Here is a 20,929-nt window from a genome sequence, read left to right as displayed (position 1 = left end):
ACTTTGGTAGCAAGAACAATGGGGGTAATTCTGAGTTGATCGCAGCAGGAAATTTTTTAGCAGTTGGGCAAAACCATGTGCACTGCAGGGGGGGCAGATATAACATGTGCAGAGAGAGGTAGATTTGGGTGTGGTGTGTACAATCTGCAATCTAAATTGCAGTGTAAAAATAAAGCAGACAGTATTTACCCTGCACAGAAACAAAATAACCCACCAAAATCTAACTCTCCATGCACATGTTATATTTGCCTCCCCTGCAGTGCACATGGTTTTGCCCAACTGCTAAAAAAATTCCTGCTGCGATCAACTTGGAATTACCCCCAATAATCCTACCTTCATACTGAATGGGGAAAAACTAGGGGATTCTGTACTGGAGAAAGATCTAGGTGTTCACATTGATAACAAACTGAGCAGTAGTACCCAAAGTAGGAATGCAACAAAATAAGGCAAACAAGGTATTAACATGCGTAAAGCGGGGAATTGATGCAAGGGATGAGAGTGTTATAATCCCATTATATAAATCACTAGTAAGGCCACATCTTAAATAATGTGCACAATTATGTGCACCATACTACACAAAGGATATCCTGGAACTAAAAAAGATTCAGAGACGGGCGACCAAAATAAGGGGATGGAGACGCTTGAATATGAGGAAAGGCTTGCTAGGCTGGGCATGTTTACACTAGAAAAAGGGAGATTAAAAGGGGACATGATAAACATGTACAAATATAAAGGGGACAATACACAGAGCTAGCGGGGAATTTGTTTTTGGTAAGATCAACACAAAGGACACCTGAGGAGATTTCGCACACAGAGACGAAAATGTTTTACGTATTTGGAATTCCCTGCCTGAGAGAGTAGTATTGGCAGACTCGGTCATTGCTTTTAAGAATGGGCTGGATAAATTCCTACTGGATAAGGATATACAGGGTTATGGTGGGTAAATCATGCACAACAGTATAAAAAAGAGAAAAAAAAAAAAAGAAATAGACATGACGTTTAAACATTCACAACAGTTGAAATTAGTATTAAAAATATTCAAGTATAGGAGATCACTAACAGGTTAAACTCGATGGACAAATTGTATTTTTACAACCTCAGAAACTATGGCCCTCATTCCGAGTTGTTCGCTCGCAAGCGGATTTTAGCAGATTTGCTCATGCTAAGCCGCCGCCTACTGGGAGTGAATCTTAGCATCTTAAAATTGCGAACGATGTATTCGCAATATTGCGATTACACACCTCGTAGCAGTTTCTGAGTAGCTCCAGACTTACTCGGCATCTGCGATCAGTTCAGTGCTTGTCGTTCCTGGTTTGACGTCACAAACACACCCAGCGTTCGGCCAGACACTCCTCCGTTCCTCCGGCCACTCCTGCGTTTTTTCCGGAAACGGTAGCGTTTTTTCCCACACGCCCATAAAACGGCCTGTTTCCGCCCAGAAACACCCATTTCCTGTCAATCACATTACGATCGCCAGAACGATGAAAAAGCCGTGAGTAAAATTCCTAACTACATAGCAAATTTACTTGGCGCAGTCGCAGTGCGGACATTGCGCATGCGCATTAAGCGGAAAATCGCTGCGATGCGAAAAATTTTACCGAGCGAACAACTCGGAATGAGGGCCTATGTTCCTAGAGGGGTAATTCAGACCTGATCGCTGCTGTGTGTTTTCGCACAGTGGGCGATCAGGTCTGTACGGAGCATGCGTGTGCACCGCAATGCGCTGGCGTGGTGTGAAAAGATAGCACAGGCGATCGCAAGGTGACTGACGCGAAGGAGCAGGCGTTTGGAGGGAGGGTTTCTGACGTCAGCTCTGGCCCTGATCATCGCAGCGGCTGAGTAAGTCCTGGGCTGAGCAGAGACTGCACAAACTCATGTTTTGTGCAGCTCTCCAACAAATGCGTTCGTACACCTGCACAAAGCAAATACTTTCCCCCCCGTAGATGGCGACTACCTGATCGAAAGGGATGCAAAAAATGCATCCTAGCGAACAGATCTGAATTACCCCCTATGTTACTATGGGCCTAATTCAGATCTGATCGCAGCAGCAAATTTGTTAACTAATGGGCAAAACCATGTGCACTGCAGGAAGGGGCAGATATAACATGTGCAGAGAGAGTTAGATTTGGATGGATTATTATGTTTCTGTGCAGGGTAAATACTGGCTGCTTTATTTTTACACTGCAATTTAGATTTCAGTTTGAACACACCCCGCCCAAATCTAACTCTCTCTGCACATGTTACATCTGCCCCCCCCCCCCCCCCTGCAGTGCACATGGTTTTGCCCATTAGCTAACTAATTTGCTGCTGCGATCAAATCTGAATTACCCCCTATGTTACTATATATGAAGAGCTGAGCAAAACAGTGAAAAAGGGCCGGATGTAATGATGCCGAAGATCGCCAGAGCTGCGACATGCCGGCCGATCTTGGACATTTTTTAAAGGTGCAATCTCTTACAAAGCAAAACCATGCCTTGTGAGTGATTGCCCCTTTAAAAAAAAGTCTGAGATCAGCCTGTGTCTCACAGCTCCGGTGATTTTGGGCATCTTTACATCCTGCCCAATGAGAGAGGAGATGTGCTTGTCCCCATCACTTCAAATGATTCTGTGTGGTCCAGAGCTTTATGTAGACACAAATGGGGTGCCATGTCTAATAACATTCTTTATTTTGTATCCACAGTCCTGTCCTTTCGTGGCATACAATAAAATGCTCTATTAGTCACTACAATGTGCTCTGCGTAATATAGCAGTTGCTTTGATGATCTATGTATTTTATGGTGGTCACTGATGCTATTTGTATTGAATAGTTATCACGGATGCTCTGTGTATTCTATTGTATGGCAGTCACTGATTATCTCTGTATTATATGGCGGTCACTGAGGCTCTCTGTATTATATGGTGGTCTCTGATGCTCTGTGTATTGTATTATATGGCAGTCACTAATGCTATCTGTATTTTATCGAGGTCACTGATGCTTTCATTATTGTATGGATGTTACTGATGCTCTCTGTATTATATGGTAGTCATTGCGTTGCTCTCTGTATTTTATCGAGGTCACTGATGCTTTAATTATTGGTTGGAGGTTGCTGATGTTCTCTGTATTATATGGCAGTCATTGCATTGCTCTCTGTATTTTATTGAGGTCACTGATGCTTTCATTATTGTATGGAGGTTGCTGATGCTCTTTGTATTATATGGCAGTCATTTCATTGCTCTCTGTATTTTATCAAGGTCACTTGTGCTTTCATTATTGGTTGGAGGTCGCTGATGTTCTCTGTATTATATGGCAGTCATTGCGTTGCTCTCTGTATGGTATGGGGGTCACGGCAATGCCCTTTGTAGAGTGTGGTGATAACAGCGGTGATCTGTGGAGTGTGAGGTCATATAGCACAGGCAGCGATAAGTTCCCTTTGAGTCTTGAGACAGTGGAACCTGCATGCTCCGATTAAATGAGAAGGCACCCCAAAACCACAGTACAAATGCAACAGGGGCTGGCACCTAAAATAGCTGGACTAAACATGGATTTTGCCCGTACCCTATAGTTTTTACAATGTTGTCTGGATTAAAGCAAGCCATGGGTGACTGCTATGTACGGGGGAGAGGAGGGGTGTCACCGAACTGAGTCCCAATGTGTAAATACATTTTTGTCTGCATGTACAGTACGTAAATGCTTACTTCATACTGTGACAATCCCACAACACTCTTACAGGATGGAACAGATCTGTGCATAGTCGCCACCCAGAAACACCCATTTCACAGATAGTGTGCTCCGTCATGGTGTGTGCATGTTACACATGTGCATTGTACTGTGGAGCAGCCTGATTGTAATCTGTGTTTTTTTCACATTCTATTCTACCTACTTGTGTAAATATTCTGCCTTTTTTTTTTGCAGGGAGCTATCAAAGTCTAGTCCTACACACTTTTGTGTGTTTGTCACTGTAAGTAGTCAATCTTATGCTTTAATAATTGCAAGACATACCAATAAACATATTTTAAAAATTAAAAAGAGTGCCTGTCTGCCCAATGAGTTTCTTAGGGGTATACAGTGGGGCAAAAAAGTATTTGGACAGCCACCAATTGTGCAAGTTGACCCACTTAAAAAGATGAGAGAGGTCTGTCATTTCCATCATAGGTACACTTCAACTGTGAGAGACAATCTGAAAAAAACAAACAAACCAGGAAATCACATTGTATGATTTTGAAACAATTTACCTGTATATTCTTGTGGAAAATAAATATTTGGACACCTACCAAGCAGCAAGATTTCTGGCTCTCACTGACCTGTTACTTCTTCTTTAAGAAGCTCTTCTATCCTCCACTCGTTACCTGTATTAATGGCACCTGTTTGAACTGGTTATCTGTATAAAAGACACCTGTCCACACCCTCAAACTAGACTGCTGGCCATGGTGGTGACAATGCTAAATTCCCTTTTCGTATAAACAACCCTTTATGAAGTCTAAGAACACTGTACGCTGTTTACTTAAGAAGTACCGTAATGGTACGCTAGTTGCGTAACGATCGCTCAGCCGTAGGCGAGACGCTCAAGCGTCACGTTCGCTCACGGCCCAGTGATCACAGGACACGTTATTGGCTATGACTAGAGTAATGATTCGCTATGGCGTAGCGGACGCTCGAGACCACGAGGAGATCACCAGCGGCGCAGACGCTCACAACGCTATACCTTTATGTCTAAACCTTATACCAATAAAATTCACAGAATACCTTAATGTGAGTACAGGGTGTAAGTGCAACCTTGTGTAACCTGACTAACTACAAAGCTGCTTGAGCGTCACCGACGCTCAAGTGAACACTTAACACTATAGAAAATACACAGATAAATGTTTAGGGTCCAAAGCCTATTAACTGTTTTATATCTAATATACTTGTAAAAGGGGATAACAGTACAAATGATACACTACAATATAACAGAGACTTCCTAACCAAAATACAATACTATCTAATACAATACAATACTAGTCTAGGGGAGATACGAGAGAAAGAGAAGGGAAAGAGAGAGAGACGGAGAGAGATGAGAGAAATTGGCTCACAGAAAGACAATGATTACGGAGAGAAACTTACACACAGGGTAAACGATCGCATGCGCCTGGACATCCAGCACCCGATTTTCAGCAATGAGAACCGTTGAAGAGTGAGAGCTGGATGTGGTCGGCCTGCCTATTTATGCCCCACACACAATGCAATCTCATAGTCCCTACAATCCCATTGTCCATTGGATGAAGGAATTCGACCCTGTATCACAACAAAAGGTCATAGGTTGATTCATACAGGTGGGCTGTGACGATTTCCAACAGCTCAGGTGGGTGGGAAACTAGGTTTCCCGCCGCATACCTGAGTATGAGTAAATAATAGAAATGGACATAAACTTCTTATGTCCATAACTATTCGCACGAGCGATTAATACGCTCCAAACCAACACCGGAATATTGCTAATTAAATACTCTTCCGATGGGTACCAAACACTGCTGTATGATTCCTGTTAGACCCTTCGTACAATACAAAGAGGGATTACTTTAAACAGGGACCTTCTATATTAACCAAACTTTCAGAAACTATCAAAGGGATCATGATCTATAAACTACATTAATTGTGAAAATATGTAACGAATGAGTCGCACGCTACGACTACATAAACTCTACCGTAAATACGCATACCGCGCCTGCGAGTGCACGCTATTGCGGGTATGCGCCTTCACGGGAGAGCGTACGCATGCGCAGCACGGACCAGTGTGCGGTGCAAATATGGCAACGTGCATGGGGATATTTTTCTGACTTTGACAGTCCACCCTTTGGCAGTCAATAATAACTGCCACCTTCTAAAACATTTCAAAAGGAGAAAAATATATGTCAGGGGTTAATTCATTTCCATGGTTGGGTGAGGGAGGAGAGAGGAGTAGGTGTGAAGAGGGTATGACCTAGTGTGATAGCAGAAGCATGTGTGTATGAGTCCATGTTTGGAGGGTCATGTATCATCGTGCCGTACGTGTTGTAAATCAAGCTTCGAGGTATTGCGAAGTATACATTTGAATTCCTTCTTATCCTGTGGTACAGGTCTGTGGATGGGCTGTCAAACTTTACCGAGCTCTTTTCGGATTTTGAACAAAATGGGGAGCACATTTTAGTTGATGATACATGAATGGGGGAGGTATGTGGTTGCTGATATCTGTGCCTGTATTCCCTATCGTCTATGTGTGTCATTACCTGAGGGTTGTAGAGATGAAGATAAAGAACACTTATGGAAAATGCAATGATATTCTATGTCAGGGAAATGTACATCTGTCGTCGAAGTTGTGTTCGGTATCTGTTGAGAGTCGTCTTCTTTGCGCTGTATTGCTCCTTGGGCATGAGCAAATAGCTTTGTCAGAGCCATCGGATTTACAAAAAAATGTTGGGCTAGCGTGAGTTTAAAAGTACTAGGGAAACTGGGGATCCATGGCAAAGTTCATCAAATGTCCATTTCTCAAGTGGTCAAAACTTCATCTTTGGTGCTTGTCTGTTGTCTGTATAGCGTCTCGTCAACTTCCTCGTCCAAGGGGGTCTTTGTATCTTGGAGAAAAGCAGAAAAACAGGTGAAAGAAACGGACCGTATAATCGCATTTTCATCACATTCTGGTTTCTATTATTGGGTCATAAATCAAATCCAGGTTAATTACAGTTTCCTCACTCCTCACGCTCATCACTTTTGTACTTTGTTTGCACCTCATTAAAGCCTGCCCGCATCTAAATATCAATCCAATAAATATAACAACACCTAAGATACATAGTAGAAACTTTCCAACATCCATTATGACTCCTTGAGCCCAGTCTCCTAAACCGGAGAACCAATTTCGCGGGTTCAACCATGACACCCAACCAGTCAGCTCATTACCTACAGCAGCAAGGGTGAGATTGTGTTTTCGACGAAATTCCCACTTTAATTGCAGAATATCGTCCATCTTTTGGTCTATGACCTCTACCGGATCCTCGGTGCTATTCGTGATATAAGTGCAACACTTTATGCCGTACTGTGTTGCCAATGTAACACAATATCCGCCTGTTACTGCTGTAAGATAATTAAGAACCATCCTATGCTGAACTAGTTCCGTTTTGTAAGCCCGAAGTTCTCTTCCAGTGTATCTAAACGTGTCATCATACATTTCAGTGATATTATCTAACAAATTGGCGAGTGCGGAAATGTATCTATAATTCATCACTCCTCGAGCGGTGCGAGTGAAATCTAACGCTACCAGGACCTGAATCCCGGTGGATTCATGGATAAGATCAGAGGCCGGATGCTCTAACCTTTCTGACAGTTGTCTTTTAACTCGGTGCTCGTAATGAGTGTGAGTATAAGGAGCTTGGGCACCACGGTGTATGTCCTTCATTTTGTCATGTGTAACAGTCATCACTTCAGGCAATACTTTTCCAATATAACACAATCCTTCAGAGTTTGGGGCAAGCCACTTGTACGCCTTTCTCCCGCATATGAAATATGCGTCATCGGGGAGAACATATGGGACGGAGAAGGACATTACCATGTTACAAACCTTCCAGGTGAAATCTCCTGACCCTAATTCTTCCATCTGCTTAATGCACGTATCAGTTTGTACGATATGTGCACAGTATCCTGGTGATACCTCTCCAACTCTAGTAATCCTATTTCCTAAGGTATATCGATACCGGAAAGATTTTCCTCTACTGGCTATGTGGCGTACGAGCTCTGTATCTGTAGGCATTCTATCTGCTCTGTGTGAAAAGGTCATGGTAAGGTTGCTCCATGACACTTCCCAATTTCCCGGCTTACGGGGGTTGGAGATATTAAAACATAAGAGGGACCTATCCACATGGTATTGGTGGAGCTTCAAACTAGGAGGGCTGGAGATGTTAAATCTCCGGTCCACCGGTCTCCCACCACTTAGCTCAAGTACCTCCCCTAACGTTAAAGGAAATGGTACTAGCCCTGATTTGCTATGACCCTGAGGTACTTGAGAGCATACCCAACAATCTGTTTTGTTTAACACATTACCCACTAAAGAGTGATAGTCACTCAATGGATGCCGGTCCATATGGATATTAAAACTGGATTGGCATTTCTTTATGCATCCATCTTCAACCAGATTATCACAGAGCCTACAGATACAATTTTCTTCAGCTAACAATCCATCACAATTTCTTCTATCGGATCGTTTTCTGATACTCGCCTTTGCTTGTTGGTTTGGTTGATCTTGGAAAACTACGCCTCCATCATCATAATCGGAACCCATTCCAGATCCTCTCTCGACCTCTATGGTACTCTCGCCGGAACAGACTGCTCTGGTCAACATCACGGTTAACATCAAAATCCGGATCACAGTCTCTTGGGGCAAGTCCATCTTTGAGGAGGAAATAGAGAAGAATGAGAAGGGGGAAAAAATAAATTTCAAGGAAGAGGGGATGGGAAGTGGAGAAAAACAATAAAAGGGAGAGGGGAGTCGACAACTGCTTTCGGTCTTCAAGGCTCAGGTGCCGCCTCAGTCCTCCTGGAACAGACACTCCAGTGATACAACCTCTACCGTCTGTTCCTTATCACGGGACTTCTCTGGATCAGCAATCTTTTTGCAGTGGGATGAATGGACCCAAGTCTCTCTCTCAGCCACCTTCAATGCTGTGGTGCTAGTCAATAAGACCTGGTATGGTCCTTCCCATCTATCAATAAGACAACCTGAGCGTAGAAAATTTCGTATCATTACATAATCCCCAGGTTCAATGTCATGACAATTACTATCTGGTAAATTAGGAATCACCAACTTCAGATTATCATTTTGATTCCTCAACTGCTTACTCATGTTAATCAAGTACTTTACAGTTACTTCATTGTTACATTTCAAATCATCCTGAGGGTTAATCATGACATGCGGTTGTCGACCAAACAAGATTTCAAAAGGAGACAGATTAAGAGGGGACCTGGGAGTGGTTCTGATGCTATACAAAACAATGGGTAAAGCTTCTGGCCACGTCAATCCTGTCTCTGCCATTACTTTACTCAATTTATTTTTAATAGTGCTGTTCACTCTTTCGACCTTCGCGCTCGCCTGTGGACGGTACGGAGTGTGCAGCTTGCTATCAATTCCCATCAACTTACACATTCCTTGAAAGACATCACCTGTAAAATGGGTACCCCTATCACTTTCAATGATTCTAGGGATACCATATCTACATACAAATTCCTGCACAATTTTCTTAGCTGTAAACATAGCGGTATTTGTAGCTGCTGGAAAAGCTTCGACCCAATTCGAGAAAACATCTATACAGACAAGTACATATTTCAAATTTCGACATGGGGGTAATTGAATGAAGTCGATTTGTATTACCTGGAAAGGGCCGCCGGCAGGTGGGATATGGGATGGTTCTGTAGGTATTGCCTTTCCAATATTCTTTCTCAGACAGGTAAGGCATGACATTGCTCTTTTACTCGCATGAGAGGAGAATCCTGGGGCGCACCAGTATGCTCTTACCAATTTGCACATCCCCTCCTTGCCTAGATGAGTCAGCCCGTGAGCTGCTTCAGCCAGACATGGAAGGTATGCCCTGGGGGCCACTGGTTTACCATGTCCATCCGTCCAGAGCCCTGAGGACTCCTGGCCATATCCCTTTGCCTTCCAGACTGCTCTTTCCTGTGTGGAACACAAATTCTGCATCTCACACAACTTTTGTGTGTTGATGGTATTAAATACCATCAGTTGTGTGGTGTCTGTCTGTATGGGGGTAGCAGCTGCAAGCTTTGCGGCTTCGTCTGCTCGGCTGTTACCAAGGGATACTGGGTCTTGGCTATATGTATGTGCTTTACATTTGATAACAGCCACTCTGTTGGGTTCCTGTATCGCTGTTAGAAGCCTTTTTATATATGCTGCATGCGCTATCGGTGTACCAGCCGCCGTCATGAAATTTCTGAGGCGCCATAAGGCTCCGAAATCATGTACTACCCCGAAGGCGTATCTAGAATCGGTGTAGATATTGGCTGACTTACCCTTAGCCAATTCACATGCTCTGGTTAGGGCGACCAGTTCAGCAACCTGGGCTGAGTGAGGTGGGCCTAGCGGTTCCGCTTCTATGGTGTCTTGGTCATCTACGACTGCGTATCCAGTACACAAGTCTCCCGAGTCTGACTGTCTATGACAACTACCGTCAGTGTAGAACGTGAGTTCTGCATCTTCCAGTGGATTGTCACTGATGTCAGGCCTTGCGGTGAAATTTTGGGTCAAATATTCCATACAATCATGTGTATCTTCCTTTGCATTAAATCCTCCTTCCCCATCACTCTCACCTTCCACCCTTTGTGCCTGACCAGGCACACCTGGGAGAAAAGTTGCAGGATTTAATGCGCTGCATCTCCTTATGGTGATGTTTACTGGGGCCATTAATGCCAATTCCCATCTTGTAAACCTTGCAGATGAGACGTGTCTGGTTTGGGCAGAATTCAATAAGGCAGATACCGCATGTGGTGTGTGGATTGTGAGGTTGTGGCCTAGCACGACATCTTCGCTTTTCGTCACTAGCAATGCTATCGCCGCAACGCTACGCAAGCATGTGGGGAGGGATCGCGCTACCGTGTCTAGCTGGGCGCTGTAGTATGCGACTGGCCTGCTGGCGTCACCGTGTTTTTGGGTTAGTACACCTGCTGCGCACCCAGCACTTTCTGTTCCGTATAGTTCAAAGGGTTTCCCATAGTCTGGCATACCTAGTGCTGGTGCCTGCGTTAGGCACTGTTTGAGTCTCTCAAATGCTGTTTCGGATTCGTCTGTATGCGAAATCCGATCAGGTTTGTTTGAAGAGACCATTTCCTGCAAAGGTAACGCCAACATGGAAAACCCTGGGATCCAATTACGGCAATACCCACACATTCCTAAAAACGTCCTGATCTGTTGCTGGGTTTGTGGCAGTGTCATGTCTCTAATGGCTTGGATTCTATCAGCGGTCAGGTGTCTCAGTCCTTGTGTTAGACAGTGTCCCAAATATTTTACCTTAGTTTGGCATAATTGTAACTTGTCTTTGGAAACCTTGTGACCTGTGTCTGAAAGATGAAACAGGAGCTGTTTCGTATCCTTCAGAGATGCTTCCAGTGAATCTGAACACAGTAATAAATCGTCCACATACTGTATCAATACTGATCCACTGTCTGGTTGGAAAGACTGTAAACAATCATGCAAAGCCTGAGAAAATATACTTGGACTATCTATGAAACCTTGGGGTAACCGAGTCCACGTGTATTGGACTCCTCTGTATGTGAATGCAAACAAATATTGGCTGTCAGGGTGCAGAGGTACCGAAAAGAAAGCGGAGCAGAGGTCAATAACAGTGAAAAATTTGGCAGTGGGAGGAATTTGCATTAGGATGACAGCTGGATTAGGCACTACGGGGAACTGACTTTCAACTATTTTGTTAATCCCCCTTAGATCCTGCACTAGCCTGTAACCCCTCCCCCCACTCTTTTTAACAGGGAAGATGGGACTATTTGCTGTGCTGGACGTTCTTACTAGAATGCCCTGTTGTAGCAAGCGCTCTATTACGGGAAAAACTCCTAACTCCACCTCTGGCTTCAGAGGATACTGTGGGATTTTTGGAGCTATCCTACCATCTTTTACTTGTACAATTACTGGAGCTACGTTTGCCATTAATCCAGTGTCCTGTCCATCTTTTGTCCAAAGTGACTCTGGTATCTGAGATATCATCTCTTCTACTTGGGATGGATTCCTATTTGTCATAATGGAATGTGACATTAATTTTGATGGGGAGTCTAACATGTCTCGTACCTCCTGAGCGTGATTCTCAGGAATGTCCAAGAATACACCTTCAGGAGTACAATAAATGACGCAACCCATTTTACATAGTAAGTCTCTACCCAGGAGATTAGTTGGTGCCGATGCAGCCAGCAAAAAGGAATGCTTGGTATGCAAAGGCCCTATTGTAATCTCGGCTGGTTTGCTAACAGGGTAGTGCTGGACTACTCCTGTTACTCCCATGGCTGGAATTGTCCTACCAGTGGTTCTCATGCCCACTGTCGAATTTATCACTGACTTGGCCGCCCCTGTGTCTACAAGAAAGTTTAAAGTTTTACCAGCTACATTGATTGCAATCTCTGGTTCACTTCCAAGACTGGCAATCAACTTAACTGGCTGCAGATTACAGGTATGGCCACACCCCTAGTGGGTATGCTGACCTCCCTGAATCCCGCTGGCAGCGACTACTTGTGAGGGGGTTAGCTGGGAACTACCAGAGGCATGCCAATCTCTGTTCGGGGATATCTTTTTGTTTCCCCTGTATGTGGCTCAAAACTCCGCCTCTGTGGACCCTGCTCCCAATGTCGTGTGTCGTGTCGTTGTCTAGGGGGTTGAAAAGATCTTTGTACACTCTTTGTTCTACATTCTCGTGCATAGTGTCCCGGTCTGTTACAAGAAAAACATGTCATTACACTTGCCTTACCCACAGGATTCGGTGGTACATACGCAGGCTGCCTTGTGGTCAGCGCCTGTATACTTACGGACATCAACTTATCACTTTGCGACTCCCTGTGCCTAGTGATGTTTCTGTCGTGATCAATAGCAGCCTCTCTCAATGTGGACACTGACAGACCTCGCCAACATGGTTGTGTGGTCTGTACCCTAGCTTTTAATGTTTCTTTCAAACCATCCATCAGTACAGATACTGCTACTTCTCGATGGTTTGGGTTGGTCTTAATGTCTTCTATACCAGTGTACTTTGCCATTTCTAATAGTGCCCGGTGAAAATATTCTGTTGCCGTTTCGGACTCCTTTTGCTTAATGGAGAATATCTTGTTCCATTTAACAACGGCTGGGAAATACTCCTTTAGCTGTAAATTTATCCTTTTTACATTATCCTTGTTGTACACGTCTGTAAGCGGTACATCTTTATCCAAGGCGCAGTCAACTAAGAATTGAGTTGCGTCGACATTGGAAGGTAAACAAGCTCTTAGCAGTATCTGCCAATCCTTGTTGTTGGGTTCTACAGTGTTACCTAGATCCCTGATGTATTTTTGGCTAGCAACTAAGTCTTTCCTGGGGTCAGGAAATTCGGACACTATTGTTCTTAATTCCATTCGGGAAAATGGAGTGTACATGGCAATGTTCCTTATGGGAGTGGCTCCAGACACATCTGTTTTTCCATTGGGAACTGCTATTACCCTTACAGGAGCAATTCTAACAGCCTCATTCTGTGTAGATTCTACAACTTGTGGTACAATTGTTTCAGTGTAGTGTATGGTGCCGTACTTACCCGTTGACACGACCTCACCTATCCCTCCGCTAGGGGCTTTCACTAATCTCGTGGGTGTCGCTGTGCCTACTGTGGTCTCTGCTATGGTGGCCGCAAGAGAGAGAGCTGAAATTGTTGCCGAATCTTCTTCTTGATCACACTCCTGAGGAAGGTTCAAAACAGGGTACAACTTGCACGGGTTAATAATAGCATGAGTTACTTGGTTAACATCATTTACATTTACAGGGCTACTAAGTGTTTGTGTTTTACAACCCAGTGCGTTTCTCTCCGCAATCAACTTCTCTCCTGCAATGTATGGTGGAGGAGGGGCTGTGGCTATCAGCTTACTGACTGCCCCAGATCCTGCCGCCAGAGCCAAACCTCTCTGTATCTCACCTTCCTGGTGCCATAACTGTAAATAATCATGATGCTGAATTCGTCTCTTTGTTGATTTTACGAGACATATCCTCCTCCTTAAATTTTGTAACACGTCTGGACTGAAGCTACCTATTCTTGGGAATTTGTCCCTGTCTTGTACAGTCATTCTCTCCCATTCATCACATAAAGATTCTGTGTGACTTCCGTATTTTTCACACATGATGTACCTTGCCGACCCAACGGGTCGGTTCTCTGAATCAACCCGAACCGAGGTTGATCGCCCCCTACCTGAACAACTGGCCCCCATAATTCTGCAGGTGTTGCTTATTCCTCCTTGGATCTTTATATCAAGGTTTTCAGCGAACCCTTACAAACAAACCAAGATGTCCTGGGCAGGCCGGCGGTGGCGGTTTACCAAGTACCCCACTTACTTCTCGCCCACGTTGGCCAGTACTGCAATCACTGTAACCAGAGCTGCTGTACCCAACCCAGGGCCCCTGTGAACCTTCTGTTTACTGGAACATATGAGGGTTACCCGAAGGACACTTACTCTTTCCAGTAAAGTTGGGGTTGTTAGATAGTTCCTGAGTGACCAGCGAACTTCCCTTTAAAAATAAAAAATTACACAAATCACGTCAGAATGTACAGATAGCGTTTGTGACCACTTTACTCTAATGGTATTAGGTCAGATTACTAACTACTGCACACAATTACGTGCGGTCCAATCGTTCAGTACATAAGCACTACTTGTCATGTACTGAAAGATCAATGGAATCGATGTTTCCGGCCGCGATTCCTTCAGCAAGAGCTTATGGCCTATATGGGTTCTGCACCAACACCCCAGGCGTTGTGCCTCTTGTACCTTTATAGCGGACCTCTTTGTCTATTTTACCTGTTACCTTATGACCTCCTGGTCTGTTACCGTCTGTTAATGACCTCCTGGTCTGTTACCTTATGACCTCCTGGTCTGTTACCTTATGGTCCGCTATACTCTAATGCTCAAATATTATTTAACCAAGGATGCCTCCCTAGCCACCGTATATGTCACTTACACGTGTGTCCCTTGACGAGTACCCGACTTTCCTTTTGGTTCAACCTCTAAGTTATATAAACTTATGTGATAAAAACACACTCACTCAACACATGTACACTTTGTTTCTATATCTATTTCTGCGCAGAAATTGTCTTCAGTCCAACTGTGTTACCAATTAGGAGCAGGATCTGTTAAACTAAATTTCAGATTTTTCCAAAAAAAGATTTGCGTTATTTACCGCGTCGCGTTATTTATCGCCTTTGCGCTAATTATCGCTTTGCTCTAATTCAACTTTTCGTGACTTGAGCTACGTGGGCGTAACCAGACGCTACGTTGCGTAATGTACGCTGCGTGCGTCTGCCGTTTGGATTGCGTACGCAAGTCTTTTGTTAGGGACACGTGTACGCAAAACAAAGATCCACCGTAACACAATTTCTACCTTTATCAATGTAGATGATCCCTGATCATCTACCGCACACCACACTGACTGCCTTATCTCCCAGACAAGCCGTGTGTTGGTCTATACTTTAACTATTACCTCTACTATGAAATAACAGCAAATCTCTTTTAGCACTTTCTATCAACTATAAAACTTGGCAAACAGGAATAGTGATATACGAAATTTGAAAAAGAAATGCAGATAAATGTATGCGTGCGTGTATACGCAAGACAGAAGAGAAATAAAACAGTTTTAAAAGACACAAGCGTTTTGTTCTTACTTCCGGTTCCCGGATTCCTTCAGCACTCTTTATCTAAGCGAAGCAGACGCTTATCCCGTCAGCACTGCGAGACAACCTCCCACCCTTTGCTGGGGGGATAATGTCTGCTGATCTACCTAGTGCAGATATGAGAAGGATAGGACGAGTCCCCAATTGACAATGCTAAATTCCCTTTTCGTATAAACAACCCTTTATGAAGTCTAAGAACACTGTACGCTGTTTACTTAAGAAGTACCGTAATGGTACGCTAGTTGCGTAACGATCGCTCAGCCGTAGGCGAGACGCTCAAGCGTCACGTTCGCTCACGGCCCAGTGATCACAGGACACGTTATTGGCTATGACTAGAGTAATGATTCGCTATGGCGTAGCGGACGCTCGAGACCACGAGGAGATCACCAGCGGCGCAGACGCTCACAACGCTATACCTTTATGTCTAAACCTTATACCAATAAAATTCACAGAATACCTTAATGTGAGTACAGGGTGTAAGTGCAACCTTGTGTAACCTGACTAACTACAAAGCTGCTTGAGCGTCACCGACGCTCAAGTGAACACTTAACACTATAGAAAATACACAGATAAATGTTTAGGGTCCAAAGCCTATTAACTGTTTTATATCTAATATACTTGTAAAAGGGGATAACAGTACAAATGATACACTACAATATAACAGAGACTTCCTAACCAAAATACAATACTATCTAATACAATACAATACTAGTCTAGGGGAGATACGAGAGAAAGAGAAGGGAAAGAGAGAGAGACGGAGAGAGATGAGAGAAATTGGCTCACAGAAAGACAATGATTACGGAGAGAAACTTACGCACAGGGTAAACGATCGCATGCGCCTGGACATCCAGCACCCGATTTTCAGCAATGAGAACCGTTGAAGAGTGAGAGCTGGATGTGGTCGGCCTGCCTATTTATGCCCCACACACAATGCAATCTCATAGTCCCTACAATCCCATTGTCCATTGGATGAAGGAATTCGACCCTGTATCACAACAAAAGGTCATAGGTTGATTCATACAGGTGGGCTGTGACGATTTCCAACAGCTCAGGTGGGTGGGAAACTAGGTTTCCCGCCGCATACCTGAGTATGAGTAAATAATAGAAATGGACATAAACTTCTTATGTCCATAACTATTCGCACGAGCGATTAATACGCTCCAAACCAACACCGGAATATTGCTAATTAAATACTCTTCCGATGGGTACCAAACACTGCTGTATGATTCCTGTTAGACCCTTCGTACAATACAAAGAGGGATTACTTTAAACAGGGACCTTCTATATTAACCAAACTTTCAGAAACTATCAAAGGGATCATGATCTATAAACTACATTAATTGTGAAAATATGTAACGAATGAGTCGCACGCTACGACTACATAAACTCTACCGTAAATACGCATACCGCGCCTGCGAGTGCACGCTATTGCGGGTATGCGCCTTCACGGGAGAGCGTACGCATGCGCAGCACGGACCAGTGTGCGGTGCAAATATGGCAACGTGCATGGGGATATTTTTCTGACTTTGACAGTGGAGAGGTAGACTGCTACCTCTCCACCATGGCCAAGACCAGAGAGCTGTCTAAGGACACCAGGGACAAAATTGTACAGCTGCAAAAGGTTGGGATGAGCTACTCGACAATAGGCAAGCAGCTTGGTGAGAAGAGATCAACTGTTGGTGCAATTATTAAAAAAATGGAAGAAATACAAGATCACTGACAATCTCCCTCGACCTTGGGCTCCATGCAAGATCTCACCTCATGGGGTATCAATGATCTTGAGAACAGTGAGGAATCAGCCCAGAACTACATGGGGGGACCTGGTCAATGACCTCAAGGGAGCTGGGACCACAGTCACAAAGGTTACCATTAGTAACACACTACGTCGTCATGGATTGAAATCCTGCAGCGCCCGAAAAAGGTCCCCCTGCTTAAGCCAGCACATGTCCAGCCCCGTCTAAAGTTTGCCAGTGATCATCTGGATGATCTAGAGGAGGATTGGGAGAATGTAATGTGGTCAGATGAGAGCAAAATCAAACTTTTTGGTATAAACTCCACTCGCCGTATTTGGAGGGAGAAGAATGATGAATGACATCCCAAGAACACCATACCCACTGTGAAGCATGGGTGTGGAAACATCTTGCTTTGGGGCTGCTTTTCTGCAAAAGGGACAGGACGACTGATTCGTATTAAGGAGAGGATGAATGGGGCCATGTATCGTGAGATTTTGGGCAAAAACCTCCTTCCCTCAGTAAGAGCATTGAAGATGGAAAGTGGCTGGGTCTTCCAGTATGACAATGACCACAAATACACCGCCCGGGCCAACTAAGGAGTTGCTCCGTAAGAAGCATTTCAAGGTCCTGGAGTGACATTAACCCAATAGAAAATCTGTGGAGGGAGTTGAAAGTCTGTGTTGCCCGGTGGCAGCCCCAAAACATGACAGATCTAGAGAAGATCTGCATAAAAGAGTGGGCCAAAATAGCTGCTACAGTGTGTGCAAACCTGGTCAAGAACTACAATAAATGTTTGACCTCTGTAATTGCCAACCAAGGTTATAGTACAAAGTATTGAGTTAAACTTTTTGATCGTCCAAATATTTATTTTCCGCAAGAATATACAAATAAATTGTTTAAAAATCATACAATGTGATTTCCAATTTTTTTTTTTAGATTCTGGCTCTCACAGTTGAAGTGTACCTATGATGGAAATTACAGACCTCTCTCATCTTTTTAAGTGGGTCAACTTGCACAATCGGTGGCTGTCCAAATACTTTTTTGCCCCACTGTATGTAGATGTTGCCCATAGCAACCAATCAGATTCTACTTATCATTTATCCAGCATTTTCTAGAAAATAATAGCTAGAATCTAGAATTGGTTGCTGTAAAGATACCAGATATAGAACATAAAGCCCACCTTTACTCTTGGACCCCCCTCAAATACAGCACTCACACAGATACATTTATTAGAAGGTAATATAAAAAAACAACACACACCTCCTAGGTAACATTGCACAATCACCAAAGGACTTTTAACAACATCTCATAATAATTATTAGATTGAACATCAGTCTCCCTAAAAGTCCCAGCAGAGTCCCCAAAACTCATCAGAGGCAGTTACCTAACTCAGGTAAACAACTTTAGTAGACTATTATGGGTCCCAGTGCTCCACCAATATGGTGGTGTCCCAACAAATAAGCCCTGTCATCTGCACCGTACAGAGGGATACACCAGCGGACCTCTTAGAATACCTTCTGTCCAGGCTATGCTAGCATAACCAGCACCAGCTGCCAAACACACACAGCTTCCAGCAACGCAGGATTTGGAAAGACTGACTCACCCTAGCCCCATTTCCCTTTTTAAACCACACTGAAACATAACTTGGAGCATGTTCGTTTCACAGGGCCAGCAAAACAGTAAATCCCAGAGGAGCATGCTCGGAGATGTAGTGTAACTAGACAGTAACTTTTTGGGGAAACAGAAAGTTCCAGCACAGTTTCTACCCATGTCAGAGACCACCCAGGCCACCGGACTCCTTTTTATAACATTCAGATTAGTAAACAAAAAGACAACTCCCACGACAGTCTAAACCTTACAGTTGGGCAACATATCCACTTCTAAAAACCTGCACTTCAGTAAATAAGTGATACCCCTCCAGCCACATACAGTATATACATATTTACCAACATTATTTAACATTTGTAAAAATGAACAATGGAGACAGCCCCAGGAGCCAGCACATGGGTGAAAGGACTGGATCACCGTGCACCAGCGGTAAGGGTCTCGTGCAGCAGGCAGGAGACATCTGGGTCCCCAGAGGAAAGTTATAGAAAGAATACCCACTAACTGTTTGTGGGCGAAAGTGGCTTTTGAAGCCACCTCAGAGCAGCATCGTGAGGCAGAGTGACAGAAGTGTAACAGCTGTGAGTGCTGAAGTTGGGTAGCAGGAAGCAAGTCTGGTAACCAGCATCTGAGATATGGAGAACCAGGAGGGGTTGATACAGGATCCTCAAGCCAGCCTGCCAGAGAAGGGTGCCAGCAGACATCCCTGGAAGCAGAAAGCAGTGGCCAGGACATTCTTCAAGTTGGCCCCTTTGCTCTCTAAATGCCAGGAAGCAAACAGAGGAAGGCATTGCCAAGATACGGTTGAGTGACAGCCGCAGAAGTGAGAGATGGCGCCCAGGGGTGGATCACTTCACAGCAGGCCAGACCCTCAGAAGTCATGCCTGGATCTACAGCATTCTAGTGGGAGAGAGAGGAAGCAACTGTGTGGGAGCACAAGACAGGAGAGGACTCAGATGCCCCCTTCTGGACCAAGAACCTGATTCAGAGATAAACACAGATTGCTGCATACGCAGCCAGATCTCCTCACATGCTGGAGGCTGCCGAGCACAGGGCAGGGCCACCCAGCATGTGTGAGGCTGCTTCCCGTTGTGTCCGCAATTAGATTGCGGATGCATCGGAACTAAGGTTGACCCCTGGCAGCAAAGCCAATATTTTTATTGGTGTGACGACACGCAGCTGCCCCGAAATAGTCCCGGCCCACCCCCGTTTGGCTCTCCCCGCCCCTTCAACACCGTATAGCCGTCCCGTGAATGCCTGCCGCAGTCAATCACATTGCGGTTGCATCCATCAGCTGCATTGCAGTTGCATCCGTCGGTGCCGCCGCTATGCGGCTGCTGCGCACGTGCAGTTTGCATTCATCGGCAAATTGCACTGCAGGCCGCTGCAGACCTGGGGGGTCTGAATGACCCCCCCAGGTCTCTTAAATTCTACACACATCACTACATCCCAGAAATACATTTTGACAGGAAATATAAACTGTATGACAGGCTACATGCCAAGGATATTTATGTACCAGTGTATAAGTTAGCAAGCTGCATAATAGAGAGACAGTGAGGATTTTCTTTAAAGTTAGTTGAAAAAGTTCCTAGAGCTAAACGAACAGAGCGCAGGATCAACTCCAAAAGACTGGCCAGCAAAGAGTATGGATGTACTATAACCCCTGTGTGGGAGCGGAGTCGTACCTGCTTTCTCCAGACGACACTTGCGGCTTTCAGATCTCTCACGATTTCTTCCTCAGGAGCCTAGGGCAGAAGAATAGTCACCTCAAGGAGGACCCCACGGATAAAGAAAATGCGATTGAATGGTGGCAGCACATTTATTAAATCAGGGGAAAGAAAATCACTGTTTAATGTATTCAAATGCCGGCTAATAAATCCACTCTACTTCAGAGGGCGCATGGCAGAACATCACATATTATTTGCATAATAGGCATAAGTGTTATCACATTCTCTACATAAGTGCTCTGCAGAACATTAAAACTGAAAACTGTCATTTAGGAATAACCTAGCTCATGGATACTCAAATAGTATACTAAAATACCACTAGATGGCGCTGTGGCGCAGTAAAGGCAGTCTCTGGCCTTGTACACAATCCGGAGAAGTTCAAATACCAATAAGGCACATCACGGTCATTGAAAACTATTAGGGTTGCTTCCCCACAATTTGGTTTGGCAGACGTTGCCCATGAATGCGGACAATGATAAG

The 20,929-nt window shown here is 44.4% G+C and overlaps 1 protein-coding gene across 1 annotated transcript in view; it reads right to left on the bottom strand.

The window, feature by feature from the left end:
* The window catches only part of SMIM3 (small integral membrane protein 3), a 134,009-nt gene that overhangs the window by 77,886 nt on the left and 35,194 nt on the right, over positions 1-20,929 (bottom strand). Inside the window, exon 3 of the mRNA XM_063928673.1 lies at positions 20,408-20,467. The gene's annotated coding sequence lies outside the window, so the exon portion shown is untranslated. The remainder of the gene's footprint in view (positions 1-20,407; positions 20,468-20,929) is intronic.

Source organism: Pseudophryne corroboree, chromosome 6 (assembly GCF_028390025.1).
Source record: "Pseudophryne corroboree isolate aPseCor3 chromosome 6, aPseCor3.hap2, whole genome shotgun sequence".
NCBI classification, from domain to species: domain Eukaryota; kingdom Metazoa; phylum Chordata; class Amphibia; order Anura; family Myobatrachidae; genus Pseudophryne; species Pseudophryne corroboree.
The sequence above is the reverse complement of the archived record's forward strand: the minus strand, read 5'-3'. Positions and strand labels throughout refer to the sequence as shown.